Raw genomic sequence first — 22,851 nt, 5'->3', positions numbered from 1 at the left:
TCACAATTACTATTCACAGTAGAATTATAAAATAATTGGACTAAAGTCTAATAATAATGATAGTTACATTAATTGCCTATTCTACCATATTTTTTGCATTTGTACATTAGATATTATTCAGCCTTTATAATTCTATGAGATATGAACTATTTTCTAACTATTTTATAGGTCAGTAAACAGGTTTGGTGTGGTTAATTTGGAGAGATATAATTCAAACACAAGGAGTCTGGTACCAGTGTTCTCTTAATCAGTACGTTATAATGAGACTTTTTTAAGTGAGAAAGTATTGAATATTCATATCAAATAATATGGATTATATCCTATCAATAATAATAATAGAGGGAGATCCTGCAAAGGACATTAGGATGACCTGAGATTTAAAAATATATTTTAAATAAAATAGGATACTAAAGAGCACTAGATTATTCATCGACATTTTATATAGTATGTCATATATAGTAATGCATAAACGTGTGTATAAATATATATGTGTGTGTGTATGTATGTGTATGTACACACAGAGCAGGAGGGAGTAAAAATTTAAAAGAACATGAGCATCTACATAAAAATATTTGAGATACCCAAGGAGACTAAACTAGTATAGAGTTAAAATAGCTAACATTTACCGACCGCTTAATATATTCAAAATGTTTACGCTTTTCTGAGAAATTAACAGTAAAAGTTGTTAAATATCTGAAAGTTAAGTCTGTGAACTCACTTAAGATGCTCTTCCAATTGCCTGTAATTTTCTTTTTTTTTTTTTTGCCCAATTTCCAGAGTATTTCTCATAACTTTCATCTGATTCTACTTGGTCTTCCAACCTCATAGTATTACTGTTACCTCTACCCACTTCCTCCAGGTAACAATTCAGGTAGTGGCGATTAACTGTTCTGTTTTGAGTGTGGTATACTTTACACTTTTTAGTTCCCTAAGAAAATCTGTTTCACTTAGATCCACTTTATCCACCAGAGGACTACACTAGGATTTGCAAAAATAGTCATTTAGTAATTAAATATGATCATTTCTATGAATGATTACTTCATAGCTCATTAAGATACTCACTGAGATTAGACAAAGTTACTTGGACACTTGGGGGATTAGAATGGCAATATCTTACCAAATAGCCACATGTATGTTAAAGTACCTTACAATTCTCTTGATTGATTAGCCTAATATTTCTACTATATCAATAAAGTATTCAGATATATTTTTAGCCTATCAAGGTATTTTTTAAAGTTTCTCATCATATATTATGGCAAATTTGAGAGATTTATATGAATTATATTGCAGTTACTTTGTTTTACAATTATTTGAAAAATTATGTCCCAGGAATGAGTAGCAGATTGTTTGAAACTGGAAGTAGGAGGTTTTGAAAGCTGTCTTAAGTATGGTATGTTTGGTGTGCTAGAAAGTCCCATCTTTGGCTTCCACGTTGTTATTAACGTCTTTGATAAGGTTATTTTGGTTGCTGATGATACAGATCAACCAGAGCAGGGAGAAAAAAAATTCACACTTAATAAGTATGGCTTTTCATATAAGCTGAATTAACAGTCAAAGACACAGAATAAAACAAAGAGGCATATACTTACATATGTGCATACACACATGCACAGATTTACTCACATGCTACACAAATTGCATTCCTAATTTAGTTATCCAAGGATAGATAATCACAAAAGAAATAGGCTTTCCATTGTGGCAAAACAGATGTAGCCCTATAATCCTTAATAAGTGAACATAGTTGCCTGTAGCACAATGCCTAAACAAGGTAGAGTATAGTGGGGCCCTAAAAAGGCAACTTGTGCTGTAATTCTAACCTTTTATGCATAGAACTTTGACATCTGTCTTAAATTATCAGTCAATATGCTTTTTTCCATAAATTTATAGAAGTCTTGAACTAAATTCTGCATCAGCAAAGCCACATATTCTTCTAGAGTGAGAAAACACAGTTAGTGCCTAAATGACTGAAAAAATCTCTGCATTTGGCTTTCTCAATAAATGACTTTCTTTCTACAGTAGCACAACTATATTTCAAAGTTCTGATGAAATAAACAACCTGAAATTTAGCTATAATAAATGCAATGTCTGTGTTTCAATGTAAAACACGATAAAAATATAGAATGAGTGAGGAGGCAGGGGTAACATCTATTTAGCAAGAAAAAATTTAACTCAGATATATATGATTTTATTTTAATGTTTACTAGTTCACTGTGCCTCTAAAACAGTAAATAACACCCTCAAGATTTAAGCCTAAATAAATAAATTTAGGGTCCAGTTAAGGAAGCTTATCTGTGAAACCCTTGTAATCCCAGCACTGCACTTTAGAGTTATTACAAAACAGAGTAATGCAAAAAACAAATAGCATATTACAAGATAAATTTAATAATATAGTTTGAAAAAGTAAATGTTCTAACCATCTTCAAATACTTCATTGGCTTCCAGGTAGAAGAAAGCAGATTGATTTCATGTGTGAAGGACCAGGACAAATCTTTAGGAAGTTTAGGAAGTTGATATTTAATCAGTCCAAGTAAGGACATTGATTAGAATTAAAACAATCCATTAATAGGTATAGACTGTGTCACAGTCACAGGGGAAACACAAAGTGGCTTATTCAAATAAAGTTTAGATAAATATCTATGAAAGATTTTGTAGAAGGGATTCAAATGACACAGTTAATTCAGAAAATCATGCTCAAATCTGATCATGAGCAACAGTTTATCAAATGAAGATCTAAACTCTGAAAAATCTCTAATGTTTTTGTCCAATATAACAAATACCCAAGAAATGGACCCATATTAGCCACATGATTAGTATGCTTCACCAACACCTAGCACATTGATGATGTCTTGGCCTAATTTGTAAATGTGTGCAATATAAATGTGTGCAATATAAACCTTGCATTTAGATAGTTACAAGGTGATCTATGTTTGTGAATCTGTACCCTAGCTGTCCATTAGAGTCACCTGAGGGTTTTTTTTTTTTTTTTCTCATCAGTTCTTAGACTTCTCTACACCCAGATATTTTGATATAAATATTTGGAGTAGGTTTTTCCTTTCCTGCATTCAGAGCTGAGAGCCACAGAAGTCACCTAACTTTATTACAATGGGAGTGAATAGCAATCTCATGGTGTAAATTATATAGAGCTTCAGTATTTCTCAGGAAAGAAAATAACTTTCTCATTTATTCATAAATCAAATAAACAATGAGTCCTTTTGCTAAGGCTAAGAATAAAAGAAAAGCAAGATTCCTAGGCAAGATGGCCCAATAGGAAGAGCTCTGTTCTGCAGCTCCCAGTGAGACCAACGCAGAAAGCGGGTGATTTCTGCACCCCTAACTGAGGAACCCGGTTCATCTCCTAGTGACTGGTTAGACAGTGAGCGCAGCCCATGGAGGGCAAGCTGGAGCAGGAGAGGGCGTTGCCTCACCTGGGAAGTGCAAGGGATCAGGGAACTCCCTTCCCTAGCCAAGGGAAGCTGTGAGAAACTGTGCTGTGAGGCACAGTGCACTCCAGCCCAGATACTATACTCTTCCCACAGTCTTCACAGACCGCAGACCAGGAGATTCCCTTGGGTGCCAATGCCACCAGCTCCCTAGGTTTCAAACACAAAACTGGGCAGCTGTTTAGGCAGACACCAAGCTAGCTGCAGTTTTTTTTCATACCCCAGTGGCACCTGCAATGCCAATGAGACAGAACCATTTGCTCCCCTGGAAACGGGGCTGAAGCCAGGGAGCCAAGTGGTCTTGCTCAGTGGATCCGACCCCCATGGAGTCCAGCAAGCTAAGATCCACCAACTTGAAATTCTCGCTGCCAGCACAGCACAGCACAGCACTCTGAAGTCGACCTGGGACTCTTGAACTTGGTGTGGGGAGGGACATCCACAATTACTGAGTCTTGAGTAGGCAGTTTTTCCCTCACAGTGTTAACAAAGCCGCTGGCAAGTTTGGACAGGGCGGAGCCCATCACAGTGCCACAAAACTGCTGTATCCATACTACCTCTCCAGATTCCTCCTCTTTGGGAAGGACATCTCTGAAAGAAAGGCAGCAGCCCCAGTCAGGGGCTTACAGATAAAACTCCCATATCCCTAGGACAGAACACCTGGGGGAAGGGGGGCCGTAGGCACAACTTCAGCAGACTTCAACATTCCTGCCTGCCGGCTCTGAATAGAGTAGCACATCTCCTAGCACAGTGCTCAAGCTCTGCTAAGGGACAGACTGCCTCCTCAAGTGGGTCCCTGGCCCTTGTGCCTCCTAACTGGGAGACATCACCCAGTAGGGGTCGACAGCCACCTCATACAAGAGAGTTCCGGCTGGCATCTGGCAGGTGCCCCTCTGTGACAAAGCCTCCAGAGGAAGAAGCAGGAAGCAATCTTTGCTATTCTTCTGCCTCTGCTGGTGATACCTAGGCAAACAAGGTCTGGAGTGGACCTCCAGCAAACTCCAGCAGACCTGCAGAAGACGGGCCTGACTGTTAGAAGGAAAACTAAAAAACAGAAAGCAGTAGCATCAACCTCAACAAAAAGGATGACCATGCAAAAACCCCATCGGAAGGTCACCAGCATCAAAGACCAAAGGTAGATAAATTCATGAAGATAAGGAAAAAACAGAGCAAAAAGCTGAAAATTCCAAACACCAGACCGCCTCTTCTCCTCCAAAGACTCACAACTAGCCAGCAAGGGAACAAAACTAGATGGAGAGTGAGTTTGATGAATTGACAGATATAGGCTTCAGAAGGTGGATAATAAACTCCTCTGAGCTAAAGGAGCATGTTCTAACCCAATGCAAGGAAGCTAAGAACCTTGATAAAAGGTTACAGGAACTGCTAACTGGAATAACCAGTTTAGAGAAGAACATCAATGACTTGATGAAGCTGAAAAACATAACATGAGAACTTCATGAAACATGCACAAGTATCAATAGTCAAATCAATGAAGCAGAATAAATGACATCAGAGATTGTAGATCAACTTAATAAACTGTGAAGACAAGATTAGAGAAAAAAGAATGAAAAGGAAGGAACAAAGCCTCCAAGAAATATGGGACTATGTGAAAAGATCAAACCTATGTTTCCTTGGTGGACCTGAAAGTGATGGGGAGAATGAAACCTAGCTGGAAAATACACTTCAGGATATTATCCAGGAAAACTTCCTCGATCTAGCAAGACAGGCCAACATTCAAAATCAGGAAATACAGAGAACATCACAAAGATACTCCTCGAGAAGAGCAACACCAAGACACATAATCACCAGATTCGCCAAGGTTGAAGTGAATGAAAAAATGTTAAGGGCAGCCAGAGAGAAAGGTTGGGTTACTCACAAAGCAAAGTCCATCAGACTAACAGCAGATCTCTCTGCAGAAACTCTACAAGCCAGAAGACAGTAAGGGCCAGTATTCAACATCCTTACAGAAAAGAAGTTTCAACCCAGAATTTCATATCAAGCCAAACTAAGTTTCATAAGTGAAGGAGAAATAAAATCCTTTACAGACAAGCTAATAATGCTGAGGGATTTTGTCACCACGTGAGTTTCTGAAGGAAGCACTAAATATGGAAAGGAAAAACCAGTACCAACCACTACAAAAACATACCAAAATGTAAAGACCATTGACGCTATGAAGAAAACTGCATCAACTAATGGGCAAAATAACCAGCTAGCATCATAATGACAGGATCAAATTCACACATAACATTAATGTTAAATGTAAATGGGCTAAATGCCCGAATTAAAAGATACAGACTGACAAATTTCATGAATAAAGAGTCAAGACCCATCGGTGTGCTGTATTCAGGAGACCCATCTGACATGCAAAGACACATAGGCTCAAAATAAAGGGATGGAGGAAGATTTATTAGACAGATGGAAACCAAAAAATGCAGAGGTTGCAATCCTAATCTCTGATAAAACAGACTTTAACAAAGATCAAAAAAGACAAAGAAGAGCACTACATAACAGTAAAGTGATCAATGCAACAAGAAGAGCTAACTATTCTAAATAGCTATGCACCCAATACAGGAGCACCCAGATTCATAAAGCAAGTTCTTAGAGACCTACAAAGAGACTTAGACTCCCACACAATAATAGTGGGAGACTATAACACCCCACTGTCAATATTAGACAGATCAGTGAGACAGAAAATTAACAAGGATATTCAGGACTTGAACTCAGCTCTGGACCAAGTGGACCTAATAGACATCTACAGAACTCCCACTCCAAATCAACACAATATACATTCTTCTCAGCACCACATAGCACTTATTCTAAAATTGACCATAATTGGAAGTAAAACACTCCTTAGCAAATGTAAAGGAATGAAAATCATAACAAACAGTCTCTCAGACCACAGTGCAATCAAATTAGAACTCAGGCTTAAGAAACTCACTCAAAACTGCACAACAACCTTCTCCTGAATGACTACTGGGTAAATAATGAAATTAAGGCAGAAATAAGTAAGTTCATTGAAACCAATGAGGAGAAAGGCAACAATGTACCAGAATCTCAGGGACACATTTAAAGCAGTGTGTAGAGGGAAATTTATAGCAATAAATGCCCACAGGAGAAATGACACAATAAGAAATCATAAAGGGAATATCACCACTGATCCCACAGAAATACAAACTACCACCAGAGACTAACATAAATACCTCTACGTGAATAAACTAGAAAATCTAGAAGAAATGGATAAATTCCTGGACATATATGCCCCCCACGAAGACTAAACAAGGAAGAAGTTTTATCCCTGAATAAACCAATAACAAGTTCTGAAATTGAAGTAGTAATTAATAGCTTGCCAATCAAAAGAAAAATAAAACCAGAAGGATTTACAGCTGAATTCTACCAGAGGTACAAAAAGGAGCTGGTATCATTCCTTCTGAAACTATTCCAAACAATAGAAAAAGAGGGACTCCTCCCTAACTCATTTTATGAGGCCAGCTTTATCCTGATAACAAAACCTGGCAGAGACACAACAAGAAAAGAAAATTTCAGGCCAATATTCCTGATGAACATCGATGCAAAAATCCTCAATAAAATACTGGCAAACTGAATCCAGCAGCACATTAAAAAGCTTATCCACCACAATCAAGTAGACTTCAACCCTGGGGTACAAGGCTGGTTCAACATACACATATCAATAAATTTAATCCATCACATAAACAGAACCAATGACAAAAAACACATGATTATCTCAATACATGCAGAAAAGTCCTTTGATAAAATTCAACATCCCTTTATGCTAAAAACACTCAATAAACTAGGTATTGATGGAACATATCTCAAAATAATAAGAGCTATTTATGACTAACGCACAGCCAATATCATACTGAATGGGCAAAAGCTGCAAGCATTCCCTTTGAAAACCGGCATAAGACAAGGAAACCCTTTCTCACCACTCCTATTCAACATAGTATTGGAAGTTCTCGCCAGGTTAATCAGGCAACAGAAAGAAAGAAAGGTATTCAAATAGGAAGAGAAGAAGTCAAATTATCTCTGTTTGCAGATGACATGATTTTATATTTAGAAAACCCCATCATCTCAGCCCAAAAACTCCTTAAGCTGATAAGCAACTTCAGCAAAGTCTCAGGAGACAAAATCAATGTGCAAAAATCACACTCTTATACACCAAAAATAGACAAACAGGGAGCCAAATCATGAGTGAACTCCCATTCACAATTCGCTACAAAGAGAATAAAATACCTAGAAATACAACTCAGAAGGGATGTGAAGAACCTCTTCAAGGAGAACTACAATCCATTGGTCAAGGAAATAAGAGAGGACACAAACAAATCGCATGCTCATTGATAGGAAGAATCAACGTCGTGAAAATGGCCATACTGCCCAAAGTAATTTATAGATTCAAGGCTATTCCCATCATCAAGCCACAATTGCCTTTCTTCACAGAATTAGAAAAAAACTACTTCAAATTTCACATGGAACAAAAAAAGAGCCCATGTAGCCAAGACAATCCTAAGCAAAAAGAACAAAGCTGGAGGCATCACACTCCCTGACTTCAAACTATACTACAAGGATACAGTAACCAAAACAGCCTAGCACTGGTACCAAAACAGATATATAGACCAACGGAATAGAACAGAGGCCTCAGAAATAACACCATACATCTATAGCCATCTGAACTGTAAAAAACCTGACAAAAACAAGCAATGAGAAAAGGATTTCCTATTTAATAAATGGTGTTGGGAAAACTGGCTAGTCATATGCAGAAAACTGAAACGGTACCGCTTCCTTACAACTTCTACAAAAATTAACTAAAGATGGATTAAAGATTTAAATGTAACACCTAAAACCATAAAAACCCTAGAAGAAAACCTAGGCAATACCATTCAGGATATAAGCATGGGCAAAGACTTCATAACTAAAACACCAAAAGCAATTGCAATAAAAACCAAAATTGACAAATGGGATCTAATTAACCTAAAGAGCCTCTGCACAGCAAAAGAAACTATCATCAGAGTGAAAAGGCAACCTACAGAATGAGAGAAAATTTTTGCAATCTATCTACCTGACAAAGGGCTAATATCCAGAATCTACAAGGAACTTAAACAAATTTACAAGAAAAAAAACAACTCCATCAAAAACTGGGTGAAGGATATGAACAGACACTTCTTAAAAGAAGACATTTATGCAGCCAACAAACATATGAGAAAGTGCTCATCATCACTGGTCATTAGAGAAATGCAAATCAAAACCACAATGAGATATCATCTCACACCAGTTAGAATGGCGATCATTAAAAAGTCAGGAAACAACAGATGCTGGAGAGGATGTGGAGAAATAGGAACACTTTTACACTGTTGGTGGGAGTGTAAGTTAGTTCAACCATTGTGGAAGACAGTGTGGGAATTCCTCAACGATCTAGACGTAGAAATACCATTTGACCCAGCAATCCCATTACCGTGTATATGCCCAAAGGATTATAAATCATTCTACTATAAAGACACATGCACACATATGTTTATTGCAGCACTGTTCACAATAGTAAAGACTTGGAACTAACTCAAATGCCCACCAATGTTAGACTGAATAAAGAAGTGGCACATATACACCATGGAATAGTATGCAGCCATTAAAAAGAATTAGTTCATGTTCTTTGCAGGGACATGAATGAAGCTGGAAACCCTCATTCTCAGCAAATTAACACAGGAACAGAAAACCAAACACTGCATGTTCTCACTCATAAGTGGGAGTTCAACAATAAGAACATATGGGTGCAGGGAGGGGAACATCACATACCAGGGCCTATTGTGGGGTGGAGAGCAAGGGGAGGGAGAGCATCAGGAGAAATACCTAATGTAGATGACAGGTTGATGGGTGCAGCAAACCTCCATGGCACATGTATACCTATGTAACAAACTTGCATGCTCTGCACGTGTATCTCAGAATTTAAAGTATAATAATAAAAAAAAAAAGAAGAAAAGCTAAAGGTGCCTTCAGCACAGTCTACTGGATGAGACAAAGTCATAAAAAATCAACTGCTAGATAGTATAAGTGTAAATATAAGACATAGATAAATATGGAAAGATGAAGGAACAAGCTACAGTCTTCAAGGGAGCATCTTAAAGTGGTAGCATACACTAGAAGATTGGTAAAGTATTAGAATAGATTGGGGAACTTGATCAACTTGGGAAAAACCCAATATACTCTAAGGCATTTGAGTCTTATCACAGAACAAAATGCAGAGATGTTAAGACAGAAAGAGCACCTCACTCCTCCTGCCTTTTTCCACTCACTTATTTTTTTTCAACACATAGACAGAAAGGAGCAGTATTTTTTTTATTCTTTGGCACGAACTAGGTAGTCCTTAAATACTTGTGAACATTCAAATTGGAAACTCCCTTCTTGGTTCACGTCTCCAGGAAGAATACAGTCCTTGTCTCTGTTGCCTGAAAGAGCCTAGAACTAGTGCCCTTTCCAGTGCCTAGAACTAAAGATTATATGAAGGTATTTAATGGGTATTTGTAAACAGAAAATATAGGACTTTGGACAATCATGGACTCAGAATAGATTTTGGAACTACTAGATATCACAAAGAATAAAGATTCAGTAAGGAATTGAATGATAGAGGAGTTATTTTAATAACTAAGACATAAATTAAAAGGAGTTGTCTGAGAACTGTTTATGCATTTGTTTTAATAAAAGTTATTACTATGAAATATTAATTATTATTATTATTATAGCTAGTACTTAATTGGTGCTTCCTGCATGGCATTTATTGTTATAATTACTTCATATCACTTATTTATTTTTGTTTGTTTTTGGAGACAGAGTCTTGTTTTATTGCCCAGGCTGGAGTGGAGTGGTGCAATCTCAGCTTACTGCAGCCTCTGCCACCCAGGTCCAAGTGATTCTCATGCCTCAGCCTCCCAAGTAGCTAGGACTACAAGGGCGTGCTGCCATGTCCAGCTAATTTTTGTATTTTAGTAGAGACGGGGTTTCAGCATGTTGGCCAGGCTGGTCTGCAAGTCCTGACCTCACGTGATCCACCTGCCTCAGTCTCCCAAAGTGCTGGGACTACAGGCATAAGCCACTGTGCCCAATTTTTTAAAATAATAATGGTCTCATATTATTAAATCATAGGCAAAGAAAATTGTACACAGTAAATGAAATTCTGAAACAATTACATATTTACTCAATTATTTCAATCACTTCAATATCATGTTTTACTGAAATTACAGCAGGGAATACAGGAAGTACCAATTAAAACACTCATGCAAAAAAGTATGCTAAGGCCGGTTTAAAAATAACTCTAGATATAGGCCACATGTTGTGTTCAAATGAGGTCATGGTCTCAATTCAAGCTTATATAAAATACATAAAACATATTTTTAATCTTTGGCATCTCTTGTTTGTATGTGTGTGAGAATGTGCACGTGAATAGCAGTGATTTAATAAAATTATGCAGACATATGGCAAGAAGCTTGGCTTTGTGGCATGTTTAGCAAAATGACTTTAGTGATTTTTGAGTTATAAGTGAGCAAAAAAAAGAATACTTTTTAACTTTGTAAAACATTTAGATTTTCATAACTCTATATAATCCAAAATAACAGCAGTTATAAACTTTCTACTTGGCAACCTTAACATTCTTATTTCAAACTGAAAGAAGCTTATGTTGTGAAGTCTATGGAAATGTAATCATCTGCAGTCTATTTTCAACACAAGCAGAAGAGGAGTTTGGTTTAAGACCATATTTAACTAAATAATTAAACCCTTGCAGATACTCTGATGTGTATAGCAGTGTAGCTGAAACGAGACATTAGATAACGAATTCTAAATTAATATACTCATTAATTTACCCCTATGCTAGCTTAATGCTATCACTTCAGAAAACTTTCAGTTGAATGATAATTGTTTTGCAATTTTTTATTTACTTTTGGTAACCATAATAAGAAATTATTTCTGATATGCTCCTTAATACTCTGGCATTGAAAAAGATATAGTATATTTTTAAAATCTTTACTCTAAAGATAATAGTCATTTTGCTTTGCATTTTTCAGTGATGTTGAACATTTTTTTACATGCTTGTTAACCACTTGTATGTCATCTTTTGAGAAATGTCTGCTCATGTCATCTTCTACCGCAGTTGAAACAATAATTAAAAAGAAAACATAACAAATGCTGGCACAGATGCAGGGAAAAGAGAACACTTATACGCTGTTGCTGGGAATATAAATTAGTATAGCCATTATGAAAAAACATTACAGAGATTTTTCAAAAAACTAAAACTAGAACTACAATACCATCCAACAATCCCACTGCAGGATATTAATTCAAAGGAAAATAAATCAGTATATCAAAGAGATACCTCCACTCACATGTTTCTTGCAGCACTATTTACAATAGCAAAAGTATGGGATCAATCTAAGTATCCATCAACAAATAAATGTATGATGTTTTATATATACACAATGGAATATTATTCAAACATTAAAAAGAATGAAATTGCATCATTTTCAGCAACGTGGATGGAACTGAAGGTCACTATTTTAGGTGAAATCAGCCAGACACAGAAAGACACATGTTCTCACTCATATGTGAGAGCTAAAAGTTAACGTCGTGGAGGTAGAGAGTAGAATAGTTGTTACTAGAGGCTGGAAAGGGTGCATGAATGAGGGCAGATGAAGAGATGTTTGTTAAAGGATGCAAATAAACAGAATAAGTTATATTGTTTGATAGCAGAACAGGGTAACTATAGTTAACAAGCATATTGTATACTGTTAACCCTTGAACAACACAGGTTGTAACTGCATGAATCCACTTATGTGCATCTTTATTCCAACAAAAAACAGCTCAAAAACATAGTATTTACAGGATGTGAAATCCACATATACAAAAAGCTGACTTTTTGCTTACAGGGTTTGCACGCATTTGGTTATATGCCAGCTGTCCTGGAACCAATCCCTCTGCATACTGGGGACATTCATATTTAAAAATAGCTAGATGGAAGGATTTTGAATGTTCTGCAAATACAGAAATGATAGATACCTGAGGTAACGGATAGCCTCAGTACCCTGACTTGATCGTCGCCCATTCTGTGCATGTAACAAGGTATCACATGTAATCCATAAATACGTGCAAATATTATGTGTCAATTAAAAAAGCATCAAGCTTTTTATTTTTTGCTGATATTTATAATAGCTGTTTATCTTTTGGGGATACATATGATGTTTGAATACCAGTGTATTCTGTGTGATGATTAGGTCAGCATGGTAGGGATAGCCATCACCTCAAACACTTGTCCTCTCTTTGGGTCAGGAATATTGCAATTCTTTTCTAGCTATTTTAAAATATATACTTTTAAAATTATATTTGATAGGCTCATGCATTTTTTTCAAAAATTAATATGCCAAATTAAAAAAAAAACTGTAATCCTACCACTTTGGGAGGCTGAGGCGGGTGGATCACCTCAGGTCAGGAGTTCGAGACTAGCCTGGCCAACATGGTGAAACCCCATTTCTACTAAAATTACAAAAAATAGCTGGGCATGGTGGTGCATGCCTGTAGTTCCAGCTCTTTGGGAGGCTGAGGCAGGAGCACTACTTGAACCCAGTAGGCAGAGGTTGGAGTGAGACGAGATCACGCCACTGTACTCTAGCCTGGGCAACAGAGTGAGACTCTGTCTCAAAAAAAAAAAGTAAAAATATATATTTTCTCCAAAGTTAAAAATAAAATGATAGTTGCTATTCTCTCTCTCTCTCTTTTTTTTTTATAAGCCACATTGTTAATGGTTTTGGGAAAGATAAAACAAAAAAAAACACTTAAAAAAAATCATGAGGATCCATTTTGTAGAAGCTTTGAGATCATGTATTTAATTTGTCATTCCTATACAGTATAAAAGGCATTACAGGTCAAACCTTATTATCATGAGCACAAAGAAACTTTTCAAAGATTACTATTAACATAAGTTTTCCATTATAAATGTGCTATGCAAGTTTTACTGCTCAGAGCATTTTGACATTATAACACAGTGTGACTCACATATGGATAGCAATAATCACCTGTTTACCATTTCCACAAAAGGGAAGCAGGAGAGATTTATCTCAGTCATAACTACTAAATTCTTACAAATGAATAATTTTTGTGGTTTTATTTTTTTGAGATGGAGCCTCACTCTGTCGCCCAGGCTGGAGTTCAGGGGCGTGATCTCAGCTCACTGCAACCTCCTCTCCCCAGGTTCAAGCAATTCTCTGCCTCAGCTTCTGGAGTAGCTGGGATTACAGGCAACTGTCACCATGCACAGCTAATTTTTGTATTTTTTAGAAGAGATAAGGTTTCACCATCTTGGCCAGGCTGGTCTTAACTCCTGACCTCATGATCCACCCGCCTCGGCCTCCCAAAGTGACAAATGAATAATTTTAAACACAATTACATGACATATAGATGTTTTGGTTCTTTTCTCTTGAACAATTCCTGCAAAAATTGTACATTTATGGCCGGGCGCGGTGACTCAAGCCTGTAATCCCAGCACTTTGGGAGGCCGAGACGGGCGGATCACGAGGTCAGGAGATCGAGACCATCCTGGCTAACACGGTGAAACCCCGTCTCTACTAAAAAATACAAAAAACTAGCGGGGCGAGGTGGCGGGCGCCTGTAGTCCCAGCTACTCGGGAGGCTGAGGCAGGAGAATGGCGGGAACCCGGGAGGCGGAGCTTGCAGTGAGCCGAGATCTGGTCACTGCGCTCCAGCCTGGGCAACAGAGCAAGACTCCATCTCAAAAAAAAAAAAAAAAAAATTGTACATTTATATATTTCCAAGATGAAAGATGGCCTTAAATTGTATGATAGATATTTTAGTTTATATGTTTATTTTTTTAATAATAAAGCCAGGCAGGGCAAGGTTGCTCACGCCGGTAATCCCAGCACTTTGAGAGGCCGAGGAGGGTGGATCACCTGAGCTTTAAGTACGAGACCAGCCTGACCAACATGGAGAAACCCCATCTCTACTAAAAATATGAAATTAGCCAGGCATGGTGGCGCATGCCTGTAATCCCAGCTACTTGGGAGGCTGAGGCAGAAGAATCACTTGAACCCGGGAGGCGGAGATCACAGTGAGCAGAGATAGAGCCATTGCACTCCAGCCTGGGCAACAAGAGTGAAACTCCATCTCAAAAAAAAAAAAAAAAAAAAAAAAAAAATCCAAGTAATATTATTTTTATTTTGATTTATAAGGAAAAATGAAAGCGTTTTTGTGTCTGCATGTTCGTGTATATATGTATGTTTGTGTGTATATATGTGTGTATATATATATTTTATATATATGCAATATTCTGTGTTAATTCTGTTATTTCAAGCCCATACATTTTTAAATAATCAAGGATATTGAATAGTTACAAAGAACTTTTCAAATTCTTATTCTGTTGGAACATTATACATGGTTACTTACTCTCATTCTTAAAAAAATATGTATTATTTATTGGAAGTCTACCAGTTTCAAAAAGCTGTGGCAATCCTAAACCCAGTGAAATTTGTTCATAGCTACCCCTAGGATCAGACATTGGTAAAAGTTTCTGAGTTTTATTCCCACTTCTATTATTCTAACTATGTCATGTTACTTCTATATCTTTCAGTAAATAATTTCATTTATAACAGAATTTAAGTCTATGTAATGGTCATTTTTTATAATTGGAGCAGGAATAGTTTTTAAAATATTTTGATTTCACTTTTTAGTCTAAAAAAATAAAGCACTTGAACCTAGGTAGCTATGTACCTTCAGTCTGTGTTGGAGGAAAAAAAATTCCTTCTCAGACTAAATTGAAAGTTTTGAACTTGAGGTTTTTACAAGAGCTGCTCTTTATGGCAACTCTGTATTTAAAGCATTAGTGGTACGCTAATTAGCCTCCTGTCCTGGCTATCGATGGAAAGAATACAAAATACATGCCAGTATTCATGGTGCAATTTGAAGCTGATGAAGTCAATGCAAATGTCATGTATGGGATTTTTCAGAGAGAGAGAGGCCAGGATGGGGATAGGGACAGAGTGTTCCTGTATGAAAGAAGTGTTTGTTCAGGCTGCTCAAATGAACTACTTGTTGCTGTTCTCAGCTGGCTCAAATCCACAAACTTTAGACCTCACATGTTCTTAGCATCCCTTTGTTTGGTATACTAATACTGTATTTTTAGCAGTTATGAAGATTCCTGACCTTGTTCAAGTATCCAAAAACAAAGTGATGTTATTTTTGTTATTAATCCACTCTATAAGAACAAGACTTACGTCAAACGCCATACACACAAGAGCAAGTGGCTATACCACAGATACTAGCAAGAAATCAATGAAATACTTTGTGTTGAACATCTTTGTATAGCAGAAATGCACTTGTGTTTGTGTTAATTCATGCACATTTGTCATTAGTCTCTTCTCTATAATATTTTTAAATATGTAATGCGATAATGTTTTATATTTTATAACATGGTAAAATTTAAGAAGTGTCATTTCTTAATTATAATATTTTAAAAATATAGTTTGTTTTACTCACAAACAGAGAGATACCCAGCAAGTCCTTACACACCCTTAATTCAGCTCCAGAGTAAATCGAATTAAGCTATGGCTCAATTAGAAATTGTGTGTATGTATGTGTATGTTTAGAAAAAAATGGGACAGCAGTGGCATAAGAAATAAACTCACTGTTTATCATTATGTAAGTGCAGTGATTTCTAAATTTGATATAGATGTACCACTTTTAATTTAAAAAGATTATATGCCAGGATAGTAAACTAGATAAGAAACATAAAAAAAAATAGGTACCAATCAGAGCTGGAAATATATTTTTAAGGATTAGACCAGATATAAAATATTGCAGCAAGCTTATTTTAAATATAGTTATGATAAAAATTCAAAAACAGACCGGGCGCAGTAGCTCACGCCTGTAATCCCAGCACTTTGGGAGGCTGAGGCATGTGGATCACGAGGTCAGGAGATCGAGACCACCTTGGCTAACACAGTGAAACCCCGTCTGTATTAAAAATACAAAAAATTAGCCAGGCGTGGTGGCGGGCACCTGTAGTCCCACCTACTTCGGAGGCTGAGGCAGGAGAATGGCGTGAACCCCAGAGGTGGAGCTTGCAGTGAGCTGAGATTGCGCCACTGCACTCCAGCCTGGGTAACAGAGCGAGACTCTATCTCAAATAAATAAATAAATAAATAAATTCAAAAGTAATTGAAATATTTTATAAGCTAAGTATGGATCAGTGATGAACTTAAGGAATTACTGACCAAATATAAGTTTTGAAAATGTGTTAATCATTTTATTTTATTATTTTGAATTTGGCATTGTACTAACATTATGGAAATGCTTTCATTCGTTATAGGTCACGTAGTATAATAATCTAAAATATATTTAATAGAATGGCTTGCTAATAGAGTAGCTCACTAAGAGCTTATATCAAATAATCATTAACTGATATCACAAATAAAAATATTTGAACTGAGATATTTTCAATTGGGGAAATAATTTTAAAATGTATAAACTATTTAAATTATCGAATAACATTATGCTGTAATGTATTAATATGGTATTTTAAAGAAAGATCTCAAATAGGTTTAGGTTCAACCAAATACTAGAAAAATGATGAAATAATGGATATCTAAAACTGCAAAATTTTTATCAAAATATTTAATAAAGTTGGTTGTTTTACTCTTTCCCTCGAGATACCCAAAACAGAAAAGAAACTACATAGTGATTCTCAAACTTTGGAATGTATTAGAAACACCTGGAAGTCTTGTTAAAACTTAGATCACTGGGCTGGACTTTCTGATTGAGAGGGTCTGGGGTGGGACCTGTGAATGAGCATTTTTAACACGCTCCGCATTGATAGCAGTGCTGCTGGTGAACACCACATTTTAAAAACCACTAGACTACTAACAAAATAAGGCGATATCAGCATGCATAATCCATAAAAATGCAAAGCCAAATTAAATTTCCACTATTTTCAAGGATATGATTGCATGTTTGTTTTCACTTATCAATTTAAACAGTGTGAACCAAGTGAGGTACATTAAGTGACTATTTATCCCTTCATCCAATCATGGTTCTATAATTTTATGATCTTTGTTAGATATGAAAATGTTAGAAAAATTTGTGAACTTAATCCTCTATTCTCATGTCTATTCAACGTTTGTGTTCTTTTCCTCTCTGCCTGTGTCCAGCTTGATTCATGGTCTTAGTAACCCAGGTGCTGTAGGTGGTATGGTCCATTTTCCCATTGCTACCTCTCTTCTTTGGATTCCTTCAACTTCTACTAGGTTTATATAAAAACAAGAGAAGTAGAAAGGGATGAATGCCTCTTTCAGCTACATTTTCCTTCCTCTTTTCTCTAACAGTAGGACATTACTGTTGTCCTCTGTAACAAAAGTCTGAGGGCTGGCTATCTCCCTGTCTACATGGATAAACCTACTGACTAGAGATCCCTAAATAGGGTGAATTTTTCTAGCTCACCTTCTTCTAACTCTTCTTCAACTACCATCCTACAGTCTTTTGTTCATTTGGCAGCCAACCAGCCTTCCCAATGGAGAAATTGGCAACCTGCTTGATAATTTGATTATCATCTATAAATACAATGGAAATTTCATGCATCCTTGCCAAATGGAGTGATGGTTATGCTTGCTGTTCCACCCCACATCTCCTTTCTGCCTAGGATAGTCACTTTGATTTTCTCCTTTTGACAGCCTGAACTTGCACAAAACTATCACCCCTGCTTAATAAGGACTAGGAGATTCAGGATAGGAAATTCAGGAAATAAATTCAAGATCAAATATGAGTTCATTTTGGAAGTTCACATTGTTAGTAAAACTGAGATATTCAAGAAGAGATATATGGATGGAACTCATTGATTTAGCGTGGTACATGTCTCAGAAGACTTTGAAGCCATGGTTCAGAATGAAATCTCTAAGGATAAGTGTGTAAAGGAAAAATTAGACAGGATGAGGAATAGAAACTTTTGTTGGATAAGTAGAAACAGAGCATCAGTTAGGATGTTGAAAAAAAAATGACAATATGGAGGCATCACTAGAGCAAGGCAGGCTTCCAGATTGTGTCAAAATTACATAGAAATAGAGTAAGATTGATGCAAATCAGTTGGGTTGTCAAATTTATCTCATTGGTAGAATTCCTGCTTTTTAGTAGAAATGGTAGGTTATGGTAGACTGACATTCCCACTAAAGACTGTGGGAAAAGCTAGGTAAAATACTAAAATAATTTAATTAAACCCAGCAGATAATTATAGATGCAAGCAAGTTTATGTTGATAAAATTTCAGACGAATACTTCTCAAAAGTGAGCTAATGATTGCAGACCCTTCTCCCCCAGGGTATTTCTTACTATGGGTGTAGGTTCAAGGCTAAGGATTGAAGTTTGGCTAAGGATTGAGGTTCAGCTCAGGCAGAGCATGAGCACCCTGCTGACAGAACGAGTTGCCACCAAATCTTGTATTGGTTGTGCAGAACTGGAGTGACAAAATTGAAGACTTGGTAAACCTGAATAACAGGAAAACTGGAAAATGCACATGTGGAGACTAAACAACATGTACTTGGACAACCATTGTGTCAAAGTAAAAAAAATCAAAGAGGAAATTAGAAAATACGTCAGGTAAAATGAAAATGAAAACACAACATATCAAAGCCAATGGAAGTTCATAGTGCCCAACTCCTATATTAAAAAACAAGAAAGAACTCCAATAGCCTAACTTTACACCTCAAGGGACTACAAAAAGACCAAAAAACTTAGTCCAAAGTTAGCAGAAGAAAGGAAACAACAAACAGCAGAAATAAAGATACAAAAAAGTATTAGAAAAAAAATCAACAAAATTAAGAGTTGGTGGAATTTTTTTAAAGATAAGCAAAATTTATAAACTCTTAGCTAGACTAAGGAAAAAAGAGAAAACTGAAATAGATAAAATCAGTAATGAAATAAAAGACATTACAACTATTGGGAGCTCAGCTATGAGAATGCAAAGGCAACAGAATGACACAATGGACTTTGGGGACTCAGGGAAAAGGGTGCGAGAAGGGTAAGGGATAAAAGACACAGTGGGTACAGTGTATACTGATTGAGTGATGGGTGCACCAAAATCTCAGAAATCATCACCAAAGAACTTATTCATGTAACCAAATAATGATAATAATAACAATAATAATAATTTGAAAAATAAAAAAGAAAAACAAAAAACAAAAAACAAAGGAGAGCCTTGAGAGCTATCTGGATCTCCTTTCACCATGTCAGGATACAATGAGAAGTCAGCAGTGTGCAACTTGGAAGAGAGCCTTCACAGAACCTGACTGTGCTGGCATTCTGACCTCAGAATTTTAGCCTTCAGAGCTGAGAGAAATAAATTTCTGTTGTATATATATACTCCTAAAAAGACATTACAATTGATGCCACAGAAATAATAAGGATTATGAGACTTTACTATAAACAATTATACTCCAATGATTTGTATAGCCTAGGAAAAATAATAAATTCTTGGAAATATACAAATCACCAAGAATAATTTATAAAGAAATAGCCTAAATAGGCCTATAATTAATGTAGAGAATGAACAGGCAATCAAAAACCTCCTAAAAATAAAAAAAAGTTCTGTACATGATAGCGTCACTAATAAATTCCATCAAACAATTAAAGAAGAAATAACACCAATCTTTCTTCAACTTTTCCAAGAAAATGAAGAGCGAACACTGTCAAACTGATTATATGAGGCTAGCATTACACTGATACCAAAGGCAGACAAACAAAACAGAGAAAACTGCAGATGAAAATCCTCGATGAATCTAGATGCAAAAGCCTAGCACATTCAATCTAACAATCCATTGAGGACCATACGCCATAGCCAAGTGGGACTCATCTCTAGGATTCAAGCATGCTTCAACATGAAAATCAATTAGTGCGATATACCACATTAACAATACACAGAATGAAAATCTCAGAGTAATTTAAATAGATGCAGAAAAAGCATTTGACAAATTCAACAACTTCTGTGATTTAAAAAACAAACTCTCAACAAAATAGGAATAAAATGAAATTACCTCAACATAACAAAGGCCATGTATGAAAACCTCACAGCTTTTTCAATGCTCAATGATGAAAAACAGAGCTTTTCCTCTGATATCACAAACAAGGTACGGATACCCACTTTCACCACTTCTATTCAACATAGTACAGGAAACCCCAGCTAGAGTAGTAGGGAAAGAAAAAAAGGCATCCAAACCACACAAAAAAATAAGTAAAATTGCTCTCATTTGCAGATATGATCTCATATATACATGATCCTAAAGACCCCATCAAAAAACTGTTAAAATAAAAAAATTTAACAAAGTTGTGTGATACAAAATTAACATACAAAAGTCTATTGTATTTTTTCACACTAATAATAAACCAAGAAGAAAATTAGGAAAATAATTTCATTTACAATAACACCAAAAAGATTAAAATAGCCAAAAATTTGTTTTAATAAGCATAGTCTTTGAACAGACATTTCTCCAAGGAAGACATTCAAATGACCAACAAGTATATGGAAAGATGCTCAACATCACTAATTATCAGGAAAATGCAAAAAAATGCAAATTGAAACTGCAAAATGCTATCACCTCACAACTATTAAAATTACTACTGTTGACAAGGATGTGGAAAAAAAAGAAACCCTTGCACACTTGGTAAGAATGTAAAATATTTCATCCGTTATGGAAAACGTTATGAAGGTTCCTCACAAAATTAAAAATGTAACTACCATGTGATGCACCATTCCCACTTCTGAGTATACATTCAGAAGAGTTGAAATCAGAATCTCAAAGAGATATTACCACTCCGTGTCCACTGAAGCATTATTTACAATAGCCAACATGCAAAAACAATCTAACTGTCCACTGAGAGATAAATAGATAAAGAATAGATGGTTTACACATGAAATAGAATACTACAAAAGAAGGAAATCCTTCAGTATTTGACAACATGGATGAACTTGGAGAACAGTATAACCCAGTCACAGAAAGACAAATATTGCGTGATTCTACTTACTTAGGGGAATATCGAAAATCATCAAATGTATAAAGTCGAAGAATGGAATGGTGGTTACCAGGAGCTGGGAAGAAGGGAATATGGAAAGTAGCTAATCACAGGGCATAAAGGTTCAGCCAAGCAAGTAAAATAAGCTCTAGGGATCTGCTGTACAACATTTTGCCTGTTGTCAACCACATATTGTACACTTAAAAATTTGACAGAGTAGATCTCATGTTACATATTCCTACCACAGTAAAATGCAAAGGAAAAAATAGACATTTCAGTAATGTTTGTTTCAAATTTATTTCTATCTGAAAACATTGAGGGAAAAAATAAACTCATTCAATTCTGGACTATAGTCAACATGTAGAAATGCTTTTCCTTCATCTGATACAATTTTATTTATTTATTTTTATTTTTTAATTGACAAATATAAGTTGCATATAGTTATATACACTATTATGTTTTGATATACTTACGAATTTGTGGAATGGCTAAATTGTGCTACTTAACTCTCATATGCGTGATCTCACATACTTTTTTGTAGTGAAAAAACTGTAAAATCTACTCTTCAAACAATTTTCAAGTATGCAATATATTGTGATTAACTACAGTTGCCATAATGCCAATACATTGCTTGAACTTATTTATTTTGTGTGACTGAAATTTTGTTCCTTTTACGAACATCTTTTCAATCTCCATAACTCCAATCTCTGGAAATCATTATTTTACTCTCTGGTTCTATAAGTTCGACATTTTTAGATTCTCATGAGTAGAATCCTAAATGGCATCCTTGAGAGACAATTCCAAGAAAGAAAATTCTAATTTCCCTGACGATTCTATATTTTGTAGCTTATGGTCATTTACATTCTTTAAAAAAGTCATCATAAGAACTGACATTTATTTGATACTTGCATCTGTCTGTTTTCACGTTGCTAATAAAGACATACCCGAGACTGGGCAATTTACAAAAGAAAGAGGTTTAACTGGACTTACAGTTCCACGTGGCTGGGGAAGCCTCACAATCACGGTGGAAGGCAAGGAGGTGTAAGTCCCTGCTTACGTTGATGGCAGCAGGCAAAGAGAGAATCAGGAAGACCCAAAAGTGCAAACCCCTGATAAAACCATCAGAGCTCATGAGACTTATTCCATACTATGAGAACAGTATAGGGGAAACCAGCCCCATGATTCACTTATCTCCCACCAGGTCCCTCCCACAACACGTGGAAATTATGGGAGCACAATTCAAGATGAGATTTGGTTGGGGACACAGCCAAACCATATTAATACTTACTTCTGTTAAGTCAGAGAATGCTGAGTCTGAAATTTTACCTTATTTGCAAGCAACTAGGCAGCCAAGTAGA

General features: G+C 36.1%; 1 long non-coding RNA gene across 1 annotated transcript in view; it reads right to left on the bottom strand.

The window, feature by feature from the left end:
• Positions 1-22,851, bottom strand: part of LOC139355383 (uncharacterized) — a 96,015-nt gene that overhangs the window by 32,926 nt on the left and 40,238 nt on the right. The window lies entirely within an intron of this gene.

The sequence above is a fragment of the Macaca nemestrina genome, chromosome 16 (genome assembly GCF_043159975.1).
Source record: "Macaca nemestrina isolate mMacNem1 chromosome 16, mMacNem.hap1, whole genome shotgun sequence".
NCBI lineage: Eukaryota > Metazoa > Chordata > Mammalia > Primates > Cercopithecidae > Macaca > Macaca nemestrina.
This window is presented reverse-complemented; position numbering and strand designations above follow the sequence as displayed.